At 49.8% G+C, this 12,728-nt stretch overlaps 1 protein-coding gene across 2 annotated transcripts in view; it reads left to right on the forward strand.

Moving 5' to 3' along the window:
* LOC146868458 (uncharacterized) overlaps nt 1-12,728 on the forward strand; it is a 443,450-nt gene that overhangs the window by 236,893 nt on the left and 193,829 nt on the right. The window lies entirely within an intron of this gene.

Here is a 12,728-nt window from a genome sequence, read left to right on the forward strand (position 1 = left end):
CGTAATGGATTTGATGATGGACAAAATTTAGTCATAAGCACAATGTAGAGTTGCCTTTGCCTACACACATATACGCCCATAACTGTATTTTCCTCACATATTGATGTCTCCGTCCACCCACCCGTCTATTATTTAATGGCTCTTTTTTGCCCTTTACAATCTGGCTCGCATGTTGGTTTCCCGGAGGCCTGTCTTAACTCCATTCCTCTCTTCCTGGTTCTCATTTGTTTTTCATCCTCTCTGTTTTTCCCTTACTCTCCTGCCTCCATGCACAAGCCTCATCACCTTCCAACCTGCTCATCTCCATGCACCCCATGTACTGGGAGGTCAGCAGTCCTTCGTGATGTATTAGAGTCAGTAAATGGAAGATTGCAGTGGCGGCTGAAGAGTGTTGTGAATGGATGTGTGCGTGCGTGTATGTATGAATGTTCGGGGAAAAGTGTTGTTAATGAGGGTCTTTGTGTGCGTGCGTGTTTGTGAATACATTGCTTTAAGTGTTATGTGTATGTGTGTTTGTGCGTGAGAGTGTGTCCCTTTGCCCCCCTCCTTCCAAAACTTACCAGCCGCCACTGTTTACCACGCATGCCTTTACAACGAATTTCGTTGTAAAAGCATGTATATTAAAGGTATATCTGTGGCATGTTTCCCTGCCCCTACCCTAAACCCTAATTCTGGTCCCTGGCACACCCCACCCCTCAGCCCATAACCCTTCTAAAAAAAAAATACCCTTCCTCTACCCTAAAACCCTACCCATACGTGAACCCCCCCCGCCCTTCCCCTGCCCTAAAACTCTACCCCTGCACACCCTCATCCCTTCTTTAACCCAAACCCCTGAAATAGTAGCTCCCCACCCCAGGTGCAGTCACCCTTACATCTCTCCTCGTGCAGGCAGCTCATCTGAGAGGCGGTGCACGTTGTTGTGAGTAAATGGAAGAGTCTTTTCGTTTCCTCTAACAACGTGGATTGCTTACCAACGTGGTTGTTTCCACGCATATGCCCTTACGACTACACACATGCCTTTACCATGCATACCTTTACAAAGAAATTTGTTGTAAAGGCAAAAAAATGCATAGTAAAGGCTACGCGTTGTAATGGACATGTATTGTGAGGCATGCATTGTAATGGCATGTGTGGAAACGGCTGCGTTGTAATGGCTGTTTCCCATTACCAGAGACTCATTGTGAGGACCTGCTCATGAAAAAGGAGCCTGTGTCTGAACTGAGTATTTATTGTCTGTAGAGCTACAAAGTGCAACTCGGAAACAAGAGCGCTAAAACCAAGATAGTTGCATACTTGGTGAATCTCCTACTTTGTCCTGCCACGCTTGTCCACCGGTCCGTGCACCCTTGTGTTAAGCAAGCTGAGCTTTAATCGTGGGAGTGTGTTGGCGCGGTGTACAGAATAAAGGATTCTTTTCTAAGCCCCCTCCCATCTCTGGTGGGGAGGAATCCCTAACATTTGCAGTACCCATAACCTATTGTACTCTGACTTAAAGGAATGATAGTGTTCCCCCTGCACCATCCACTGGGCTGGATCATTCATACTGATTTGTGATCATTGGTCTCACTTGTCTGTTCCCAATGATGCTGAGATCTTGCCCTGGTAAGTTTGACCGCTTATCGACTCCTCGTCCCAGTCTGGCACCAGCACCTGTTGACTGCGGGAGGACCCGGAACCTAAATACCCTGATCATGTCTGGCCCATTCAGAGATACAGGGCTCATCAATTTCCTGAACCTTTTAAAGTACTTATTTTATTGTAACTTGTAACATGAATGACTTTTATCTCACATGAGTTTAGCGAGCATAATTGAAGAGGGGTCTTTTGATTCCTTTTTGGGACAGGTTTGTTGTGGGATAATGGGTGTTTACAAAAAAGAAATGTCTGCAGCGCTGGCCCTGGTTGCGGATATACCCAGCTAACTTATGGATGGGGCCATGTGGGGTCACTGTTGTAGTAATTCCTCCTTGAAGTCACAGTTGGCAATACATCTGGTCGCTCTTGCACCTGACTTGCATGGATTATAATGACATCCTGTTGTTCAGCAATGCACTACTGCTTAGTAAAGAATATGCTAATATGTCCCTTGCCCTCGGGACACTACTCGGATTTATTTGCAGTTATTTGCCTGTAGTTAACGTGGCACATAGAATCCAGTGTGACAGCATCGGTAGACAAGGGCACTACCCTTTAAATCGGATAAAGTCACACCTTAATTAGTGATTATTATCAAAGTGATAAATGTACACATCTCCAGAAGTTATTGAGAAATATAACACCACTAGATATCCTCCTATGTTTCAGTCTTCCCAATACAGAGTTCAAGGCTTATGCAATATATCTATTAGAGCCCTCTGGTCTAAATAGACTTGCACAGCTTATTAGAAATGCTAGCCCAAGTAGTTGATCTCCCAACTATACGTTGAATTTCAGAATGGGTGTGCTGCGGGTGTCTTGCAGCGTAGCCGGCTGTGGCATTCTGCATGTCAATACATATGGTCGCCACATGGCGGATACTGCACACATCAGAAACCCCCAATGTAGGGCCAAACTTAAGCAGCGATATGTGGCACATTCTCGCGTTTGGCTTCATTTGGAACAAACTGATGTGTTGATAGTGTATCAGGATCGGAGTGTGCCATATGGCTTTGTAGAGTCACTTCCCATTATGCATTGATAATCTGAAATACATGGGAATAGAAACACTATATAGATTTGCAGATAAGGAGTGTTAGAGGACTGCTAACATATTGAGATCTGCGTGTTTTACTTGGCTTTGTGAGGCGAATTCTTGATAGCCAATGAGAATCTCTAATAAATGTAAACAGAAACATCTAGAGTTATGGAAATATAAATTAGTATGCTCAACATTTTAAGAGGATGCTCGATGCGAAAGCAACGATGTCCAGTCCTCAAAAAGAAATCTAGATATGAGTGCTTTGAGAATATTTACTTGAGATCTCTGGCTTAAGTTTTGAAAAAAATTCAAATTATAGCCCTGAAGAAGCAGTAGAGTACACACTACAAAACTCATGTTGGCTGTTGGTGATCTAAAAAGACTCATTCTGATGTGCTTTTAATTTTTGGGATATTGATCGCTTAAGGACAGAATAATACACTAAATGTTGGATTGTTGATATACTTTTGTAAAAGATTTTAAATATGTTTTAATAATCATTTATGTTCGTTATAAAAACAAATTGATATGGAGTATGTTCCCTTGACTTACCTCCAATAGTGATTCTCTAATGGGCGTTGCAACGGAAATGTTGGTGCAATATTAGGCTGTTTTGGGGAAGCAGAGTCGGGAGTGCTTGAGTAATCGCAGTGTGACGGGTGTGTATTTGATACATACCTTGGAATCGCAGCGAGAATGCTCAACATAGGAATGTGTAATGCCAGCGCTACTACATACAAACTAAACAGATGTGCTACACTAATAGATTCAGGATCCTACAGAATTTAAACTTGCACAATTTCTACTACACACCTGCCATGCTGAAAACATTTGGTTGTGAAGTAGAAGTAAGCTGTAGATGTAACGAATGTGCAAAGAAATAATTGCAGATTGTATACACCTGGCTTGGACCGGCCGCTGCTTCATACATACTGGTTGGGAGTATTTGCTGTGCTTTTAGAGCTAGGCGGGGGGGGGGGGGGGGGGAGTCTGCCCTACTCATGTCTCTACTAGGCAATGTGAAGGGCCTACTGGCCTCTTGTCTCAGGAGTAGGACATTATCCTAGATGTCGGGCAAACACAGAGGGGCAATGTGGTTACGCAGGGGCTGACACTGTGAACATAAAAACAAGACTCCTATTCGGTAATCTCCAAGGAGAAGGGGAATAGGATTGGGGGAATCAGCATAACACTTGTGAAAGTTTAGATGTTGGCAGGTGATTGACCAAACGAACTGAAGACTGATGGTTCGATGCGAAGCGTGCTGCCTCACAAATACGATCTACTTTGTGAAGAATAACCTGCATACAACTTCTTTTTTAAAGTCCTTCTCAGCCATCAGTATTCAAACAAGTTTCAATGAAAACAAAGTTTTTTGGCACATCAGCCCTGCTGCGAAGGGTCAAAACTTTTGTTTGTTTTTAAAAAAAAATAGAAGATGGAGATCTTCTGACCCAAGTTTCGAGTTTTCTGTACGATGCTCCTCACCTTTGCATCCCCCTACTCATCTTTAATTGCACATATAGTCTATAGAGCTCAATACAGAGCATCTCCTTCCACCAACCACCCAGATAGTTAATCTCGGCATGACTACTACTCGCACACATCCCAAGCATATACAGACCCAGACCAGGAAAACGACTCTTCTCTTACATCGCTCCTTGTTATTTGAACAACACTTTCAGCTTTCCTTCCTCAAATACAGTCAGTTTAAATTTGCAAAGCGGCGTGAAATGGAAAAGCTTATTCAGACAGAAGGAGTAAGGTGTGGCACCCACTGACCGAGAGTTTTCCATTGCACATAAAGTTCTTTGGCCTCATGAAAGCTACTCTTATGATTCTCCTGAGCTATTTTCCATGAACCAACACTGTGCTGCTTTGGCCAGTAAGTGTTGCCAACCTAACTAACTCTTGAGAAAGTCATGAGGTCTCAGCAGACATGGTATGCACATTATTAGCTGCATATTAAGTATTGCAAAAAATATTTGTACGTACAATTAGTCCGGTTTACACAATCTTGGGGTCTGTTCTGCGTGTGGCGCACATTGCTCGAGGGGAAGATGCCCTCGACTATTTATACTGGCACCTGTTCTGACTTTTACCCAACAATTACTGTTTTGACACATTTGTATAATTTTTGTATTTTACTACAAAATAATACATTTCAATTGAATGTAAAAACTTTTCCAGCTTCATTTCATGAAATATAACTTCAAATTCATTTTATAAATGGGACAAAATTGCGAAGAAATTGATGGCAATGAGGAGATGATGAGTAGGTACCCATGCCTCTTCAGAGTCGTGAGGCAACCAGCCAAGCACAATCTTCAGAACAGGGAACTCTTCCTTCCTTTGTCAGAGCCGAATAATATGGAATTCTAGGTCATTGAGGACAAATCCCTGAGATTCTACATTGTACCTTTATGCAGAGAGAGGATAGGGAATAGCATCTGCTTGTTAGGGGAGTTTCTAGGGCAAGCCAAGACTAAGCAATCATCCATGGTGCCTGATTGTTCCTTCAAGATTCCTCCTCTTCGTCATGTTGAAATGTGACTTCTTATAAGGTGTGAAAAATCTTTGCTGGATCCTGTGGTCGTGTGGTACGGAACTAGACTTAGCAGGATCAGATCGAAGTCCTATAGCAAATCATGGGAAGGAAGGAGCCAATCAACAGCCAATAGTTTTCCGATTAGTTTGTCGGCAGATGTCACTTTAAGCAGTTCTGCAGTCAAACTTTCTTTCAGCACAGAAGCTACATTTGACAAAGAGCTCTGTACCAATTGAAGGAACTCTTTTGACACTTTTGGGAGGAATGTTAAACAGTGAGATATCCACCACTAAATGGTCCCAATGTTAAAGTCCCAATGTTTTTTTTTTTTAAAAATTTTTTATTGAACAATAATTCGGTTACAAGCACGGGCCTACAACCACCAGGGCCGGCCGCTAGGTACAGAATGAAATATACATTTATCATGGCTGCAGTCAAGTCCCGGGGCGCAGCCCCGTAGTGGCTCCGGATAGTTCTAAAGGAACAGGAGACTTAAGTCCAACAGACACAAAAACTAAAAGAAAAACAAAAGGCGAGGCATAAGGGCAAACAGTGCGGGTCAGGCTTCCTCCGGGGAACTCCAGTGCAGACCATTAAGCAGCCGGCAAAAGGAAGGAGTACCGGGAGGCTGGGGACGGGGGGGGGGGTCAAGGGAGATGAACGTCCATATGTAGTTATTCCAAAAGGTGCCAGGAACCATCAGGGGTCAGGGGGACATGGCGATATCGGTGTCCACCAGGGGGGGCGTACAGATACCCCCGCGATACGCATTCCATTGCCCCCAGATTCTACCCCATGCCCCCGGCTTACCACGGGCCACATACACAGTCTTCTCCCTGAACATACACCAGTCCATATTCTCCTTCCATACTGACACGGTGGGCGGCCGTTGGGCGCCCCAAAGCTGCGCTATATCTCTCTTGGCAATCATGTTCCCCAGGGCCGCCCACCGAGTCTGAGCCGCGCTGTAATCATTGGGCTCCCACACATTCAGGACACAGCGACGCACCTCCGGCAGCAGCACAACCCCAGTGACCTGTCCCATAACCATATGGACCCGGCGCCAGTAGTCCGCCACCTCGCGGCACTCCCACAGGATATGGAGAAAGGTGGCGCTGAGCCCACAACCCCGCTTACAGAGCCCGTCGTCGGAAAATCCCATCGAGACCAAGCGAGGACCCGTCACATACACCCGGTGAAGAATCTTGAGCTGTACCAACCGGAGACGGGCTGGAATGGCGACCTCCTTGGGGGACGACAGTGCAGACTGCCAGTCCTCGTCGTCCAATTCCACCCCGTCCCCCGTCCAAGCCTCCCGGAGGCGCACAAAGAGGTCAGCCCGATGATTAATCAGTTTTTTATAAGTTAAAGAAATAGCACTGTCAGGGACATGTCCGTCAAGTATGCGGTCCTCGAGGGGCGAGGAAACCGGGATCTTGGTCCCCTCCCCAAAGACCGAGAGCAGGGCGTGTCGAACCTGGGCATAGCGGAAGAACTCCCTGTCCGTAAGCTCGTATTCGGCCTGGAGCACCGCGAAAGTCTTAACCGTGCCCTTATGCCACAGGTCTCCCACTTTGCTGATACCAATCGTATCCCACTGGTCAAACCCCTTCGTAGTCCAGAGGCTGCCCAGGCGGTCGGAGGCAAACAAAGGAGTAGCACATGTTAGTCGCTCACTCCAGCCCGTGGCCGCAGTGGCAGCCCTCCAGGTCCGCACCGCAATCTTAGTAGGACCCGTAAGGGTCCGGCCAGCCGAGCGGGAGTAAAGTGCCCTGTTATAGTTCCCGCCGGGAAGCAGGAACTTGTCCATCTCATACGCCGGATTCAAGCCAGGCGCATACGTGGCATGGTTAATGGCCGCTAGCTGCGAGGCCCAATAGTACCTGCGAATGTCAGGAAGCGCGATGCCCCCGTCGTACCAGGGGAGAGTAAGCTTAGCAAGAGCAATACGCGCCCGCCCGTCCCACACCAGTCTCCTCTGCAGGCTCTCCACCTCCCGAAAGTAGGCCACTGGGATAACGTCGAAGGAGTTCTAGAGTGCATAGAGGAACCTGGGAAGGGACATCATTTTGAACAGCGCGGCCCGACCCAGCGGGGACACGGGCAGCCTGCACCACCGGGCCGTGTCCTCTCGCAATCGCCGGAGTGGACGCAGGAGATTCTGCTCATAGCGAGCCACCGGGTCCAGCGAAACGTATATCCCCAGGTACTTAAAGCCGCTCAGAGATATTTGGATCGGAAGCCGAGGCGGCAGGAGAGGAGGACCACCAGAGATAGGATAGACGCAGGATTTAGACCAATTGATCGTGAGACCCGAATTGTTCCCAAAGGAAGTCAGAACGTCAAAGAGGACGTTGAGCGACTGCCGCGGTGAGGTGAGATACAGGAGAATATCGTCCGCATACAGCGAGACCCGATCTTCGAAGCCCGGGGCCCACCGGATCCCTCTAAGCGAGGGCTCCCAGCGGAGCCAAGCAGCGAGTGGCTCCAGGGCGAGAGCAAAGAGCAAAGGGGACAACGGGCACCCCTGCCTCGTGCCCCTGCCGAGGGCAAAGGGCCGAGAGACCCGCCCATTCACCACCACCTGAGCCATGGGTCCCGTGTAAAGAAGCTTCACCCAGCCAATAAATCCTTCCCCAAAGCCAAATTTAGCCAAGACAGCCCAGAGGAATGGCCACTCGATGGTGTCAAAAGCCATCGTGGCATCCAAAGAAACCAGCACGGCCGGTTCGGAGAGGAGCTCCGCCCTGGCCAGGGCGCCGTGAAGACGCCGCAAGTTAAGAGCGGTGTTGCGATGCGGGATGAAGCCGCATTGGTCCGGATGAATAAGATCGCACACGACGCTCAACAAACGATTGGCAAGGACTTTCGCCAGGATTTTAGGCTCTGCATTTAGCAGTGAAATAGGCCGGTAAGAAGTACAGCGGTCTCGCGGCTTGCCCTCCTTGGGGATCACGACTATCGTGGCCAAACGCTGGTCAGCCGGAAGGGAACCCGCCGCAAGAGACTCACGGAACATGCGACTGAGGAAGGGCGCAAGCTTATCAGGGCGCAATTTATATAGCTCAATGGGCAGACCGTTGGGACCCATAGCCTTGCCCGAGCGAAGGAAGCGGATCGCGGTCGCTATTTCATCCGCCGACAAGGGGGCGTCCAGCCGCTCACGGTCCTCAACGGACAGGCCGGGCAAGGCAATATCCCTCAGTAGAAGGCGAGAGTCGTCCTCATCTCTGTCAGTCACTGGGGAGTACACAGCCCGGAGGTGGTCGGCGAAACATTCCACAATCTTATCCGGCTCAGTCACACACACACCATCCGCAGCACGCAACTCCGGGACCACACGATTCACTCTCTCCTTTTTGTCCAGCCACGCAATCAACTTTCCCGCCTTGTCCCCGGCGTCGTACAGTCGACCCTGCTGCTCCCTATACATAGTTTTGGCCGCGTCAGTGACCAGGGACCTATATTCAAACTGTTTCAGGCTAAGGGCATGGAGCCCGTCCGGAGTGACATTCGCCTCCAAGGCCGACTCCAGCCCCGAGATGTCAGTCTCCAGCCTCACCACTGCCTCACTCTTGACCTTCTTAGCCACCACTATCTGGGAGAGGGCGTGTCCGCGGATCACGGTTTTAAAGGCTTCCCACAGGGACATTGCAGACGACACCGACCCCTCGTTATCAAGGAAGTATTGGTCCATAGCCTTAACCAGGCTGTCGCGAGTCGTAGGGTCTCGCAGGTACCATGGGTTAATGGGAGCGATCCGCCCTGCAGACCGCGACCCGGTGTCAAAAAGAAGCCACAGCGGAGAATGGTCGGAGATACCCCGCGCCAGGTGCCTGACCTCTCTAATCCGACCAGTCTGCGCCGCGGGCATAAGGAAGTAGTCTAACCTAGAGAGACTCCCATGCGCCCCCGAGTGAAAGGTGAACTGACATTGGGTCGGATGCATTAATCTCCAGCTATCCACCAGGCCGAAGGTCTCCAACATCCCACCCAGCCATGCCTGGGCAGCGGGGAGGGTCCTTGGTGGGTGACGATCCAGTTCACCCGAAACCACAGAATTAAAGTCCCCACCCATGAGCAGGAGGCCGTCCGGAAGGTCAAGCAGCATTCGACCCAAGTCAGTGAAGGTGGAGTTCTGGAGGCCCGGGGGGACGTAGACTGAAACCAGGGTAAGGGGCTGCCCCTCCCACCTCCCAATCAAACACACATAGCGCCCTCTGTCATCCGAGACTATCTTAGTGATCTCCACCGGAAGGGAGGTTCGCAGGAGAATGCCCACCCCCCTGGAACCAGTTGTGAAACCAGAATGGGCTACGAGGCGATATCCCCCCCTGTTCATTGCATGACAAACATTGCCAACCAGATGCGTCTTCTGGAGAAACACCACATCAGGAGTCAAACGACGCAAATATTGCAGCACTACACCCCGCTTGATACGATCCCCCAACCCATTGACGTTCCATGACATAAGCCTCAACCCGTCCCCCCCCATCCCCTCCAATAGATCAAGGGTCCCCCAGCCTGCAGCACAGTTCCCAGATGTGGACAAAAATCAATACCTCACCCTGTAAACAAAAAACACACAACAAAACAACCCCTCCTCCCCCCCAACCCCACCCCAAGTCCAACTCCCCCCACCCTGCACCCCTGCGGGCCAAAAAACCCCCCCAACTTGCAGTGTGCCTGTCGCCCCACTAACCCCATTCTACGAAAAGACCCCGGAGGAGGAAAGGGACCCGTCCCCGCCCGCCCCCCTCACAGGTCCTGGTGAAACACAATATACAAAAGAAGTAAGACCCAACTGAACAGTGCAAAACGGCAAAATCAAGGACCAAAAGTCATTCTAAAGGGGACCCGTCACCTGCGGTGCCCGCAGAGGGTCCGGGACGGCCACCTCCGTCCGGCAGCGAGTCCAGCCAGTCACTTGCGGCCACAGGAGAGTCAAAAAAGGCTGTCCGATCCCCATGTTCCACTCGGAGTTTTGCAGGGTAGAGCATCGAATACTTTAGGCCCAGCTCGCGGAGACGACGCTTCACCCCTTGGAATCCCATCCGCTGTTTCTGGACCAGTTGCGTGAAGTCCGGGTAAAAATTGATGGTCGAGTTCTCGTGACGAACCGGGCCGTGGGTCCGTGAGGCCTGCAGAATAGCGTCGCGGTCCCTGTAGTGGAATAGTTTGGCCACGATAGGCCTCGGGGGGGCCCCCGGCCGTGGCCGACCGCCCGGAACTCGATGGGCCCGCTCCACGGCAAAGAACTTACTTAGGCCAGCCGGGGACAACTGTTGCAGGATAAGTTCCTCGACCACGAGGTCAACCGGGCGGCCGTCGGAGGACTCCGGTACACCTATGACGCGGATGTTGTTGCGTCGGGCCCGTCCCTCGAAGTCCTCAAGCCGCCGGGCCATATGATCGTTGACCACCCTGATGTCTCCAAGCGCGGCCCGCAGATCCGACACCTCCGCACCGAGGGTGGAGGTCCGTGTATCGAGGGCCTGGACCCTCTCGTTTGTTTTGGAGAGGTCGGCCCGGATCAGGGTGACATCAATCGCGACGGTGTCGATCTTACGGGCCAGGGCCTCGTATTGCGTGGCGATGGTTTCCCTGATGCCAGCAATGGCGCCCATAATGTCCTGCAGGGAAAGTTCCGTAGAGACGTTCGTGCCTCCCCCTGCAGCGTCCGGGGGGAGGCCAGCAGCGCCAGGGGACCCTCTGCCCTGGGTGTAGCGGTCCATGTTGTTGCTCTGGACCGCTCCCCCGCGGAGGGAGGCCTTGGTCTTGCGCCCCTCGGGACCCCCTTTGCCCCCCATGTGAACACGGCCACTCAAGGGGACCTCCAACCAAGAGGTGTAAGGGCGCCAGCAAGAAGACCTCAAAATGTCTGTATAGGGGGTCCGAGGCTATAGGCACTCTAGTGGCAGGTGGAGGAAAACCTCGTGCAGAGGCCCAGGAAGCACCTCTCCACCCCGAGCGCACCCGCCAGCTGGTCTCCTGAAGTCCAAAACCGAAACCGAAAGTGGTGGATCGGCAACTGGTACCGCGCTGAAGCCGCTGTTGTTCAATTGCAGCCCGGCCCCACGGGTCACCTTCACCCCGGTCACCTCCGTCGGGTGGGTCCCAAAAGTTCCGACGACGACAACTCAGGATTCCCAGGTCCGAGTTGATTTTTGAAAAGAGATATGTGCTCAGCTGGTCTTCATCTCCCAGATTCCATAAACCACATCAGGATATTCTCAGGATAAATTCCGAGGAGCAGAAAGGGTCCGGGGAGCCCTGTGCTCACGCGACCATCTTGGATGCGCGCTAGGCTCCTCCTCCTGAAGTCCCAATGTTGAAGTCATTAGGGACTTTTTTTTGATGGGTGAGTTTCACGGGGAAGAATTGTATGCAGCCAGGTATTTGTGCTTCTTAGACTGCATTATGAGTTGTGGTTTTTCAACCAAAGCAATAGCTGAGCTAAATTCCACATCTCACCATTCAAAGTCTCTCCGGGGTGGAATTAGGTTTTCAAACTCCAGACCATAATTCTGTGCCAGGAGCAGGGCCGGTCCTAGAACTTCTGGGGCCCCGGGCGAGAGGGAAGATGTGAGGCCCCTCTAATTTGCATGTAACATCACAAGAAGTGACATCACAGAAAGTGACATCACAGGACTATTGATCTTATTTGGCATCACTGAAGAGATATAATGTGGATATCAGTAACATGGACAGAAAGATAAATATATAAGTGAAATAAGTCCATATATTTGAAGACTGTATTAAATGGATTACATTTGTCACATTGGATGGAAAAGCTAGGTGCAGGTCTCAAAAAGATGGATATTTTTTACTCCATGTTTCCAGATTCCATGATTGTTTCCAGATGAGTGCATTATAAAAATTCCAGTTCTGTCTCATAAAGGGGAGAGATCCTGTTGAGGTAATGAGGGGTGGGATCATTCAAAATATAAACTTAAACAAGACAAAAACCCTCCCACCATGGATATACTCGCAAATTTCAAAAGGCTCCGTTATCTTTCCGTGCCATTATTGTGCTATCTTAGTATGACATTAACACTTAGTAAGTTGTTTTAAAGTAAATCATCTCACCAGTATCCTATACGCACATGCCAAGACTCGTAGGACAGTCTTTTTTGTGTGTGGGCTCTTTACTCGCCAGAATTATGTTAAGTGTAAAAACACAACACATATATTACAAAAATACAAGACATCATTGCCAACAAATAAAGATTGTACATAAATTAAAAAAAATACTTAGAACCACCGAGACCACTACTAAATCATACATTGCCTTGAAGGTATGCTGCAGATTCAAGGGGTTTTCAAGTCAATGTTTTTGATTTAGTTTTGGAACAGTAGGAAGTGGTAGAGGCCAGCTTTAATGATGGTGGAGCCCTATGCGACAATGTTTGTTGGTGCCCCCCAATGACTCCCTCTACCACAGATTCCCTCAACAGTGCCCATCAAGCCCCCGCAACCACATTCTTGCTCAGATGCATTTAT

The sequence above is a fragment of the Triturus cristatus genome, chromosome 1_2 (assembly GCF_964204655.1).
Source record: "Triturus cristatus chromosome 1_2, aTriCri1.1, whole genome shotgun sequence".
Classification (NCBI taxonomy): Eukaryota; Metazoa; Chordata; class Amphibia; order Caudata; family Salamandridae; genus Triturus; species Triturus cristatus.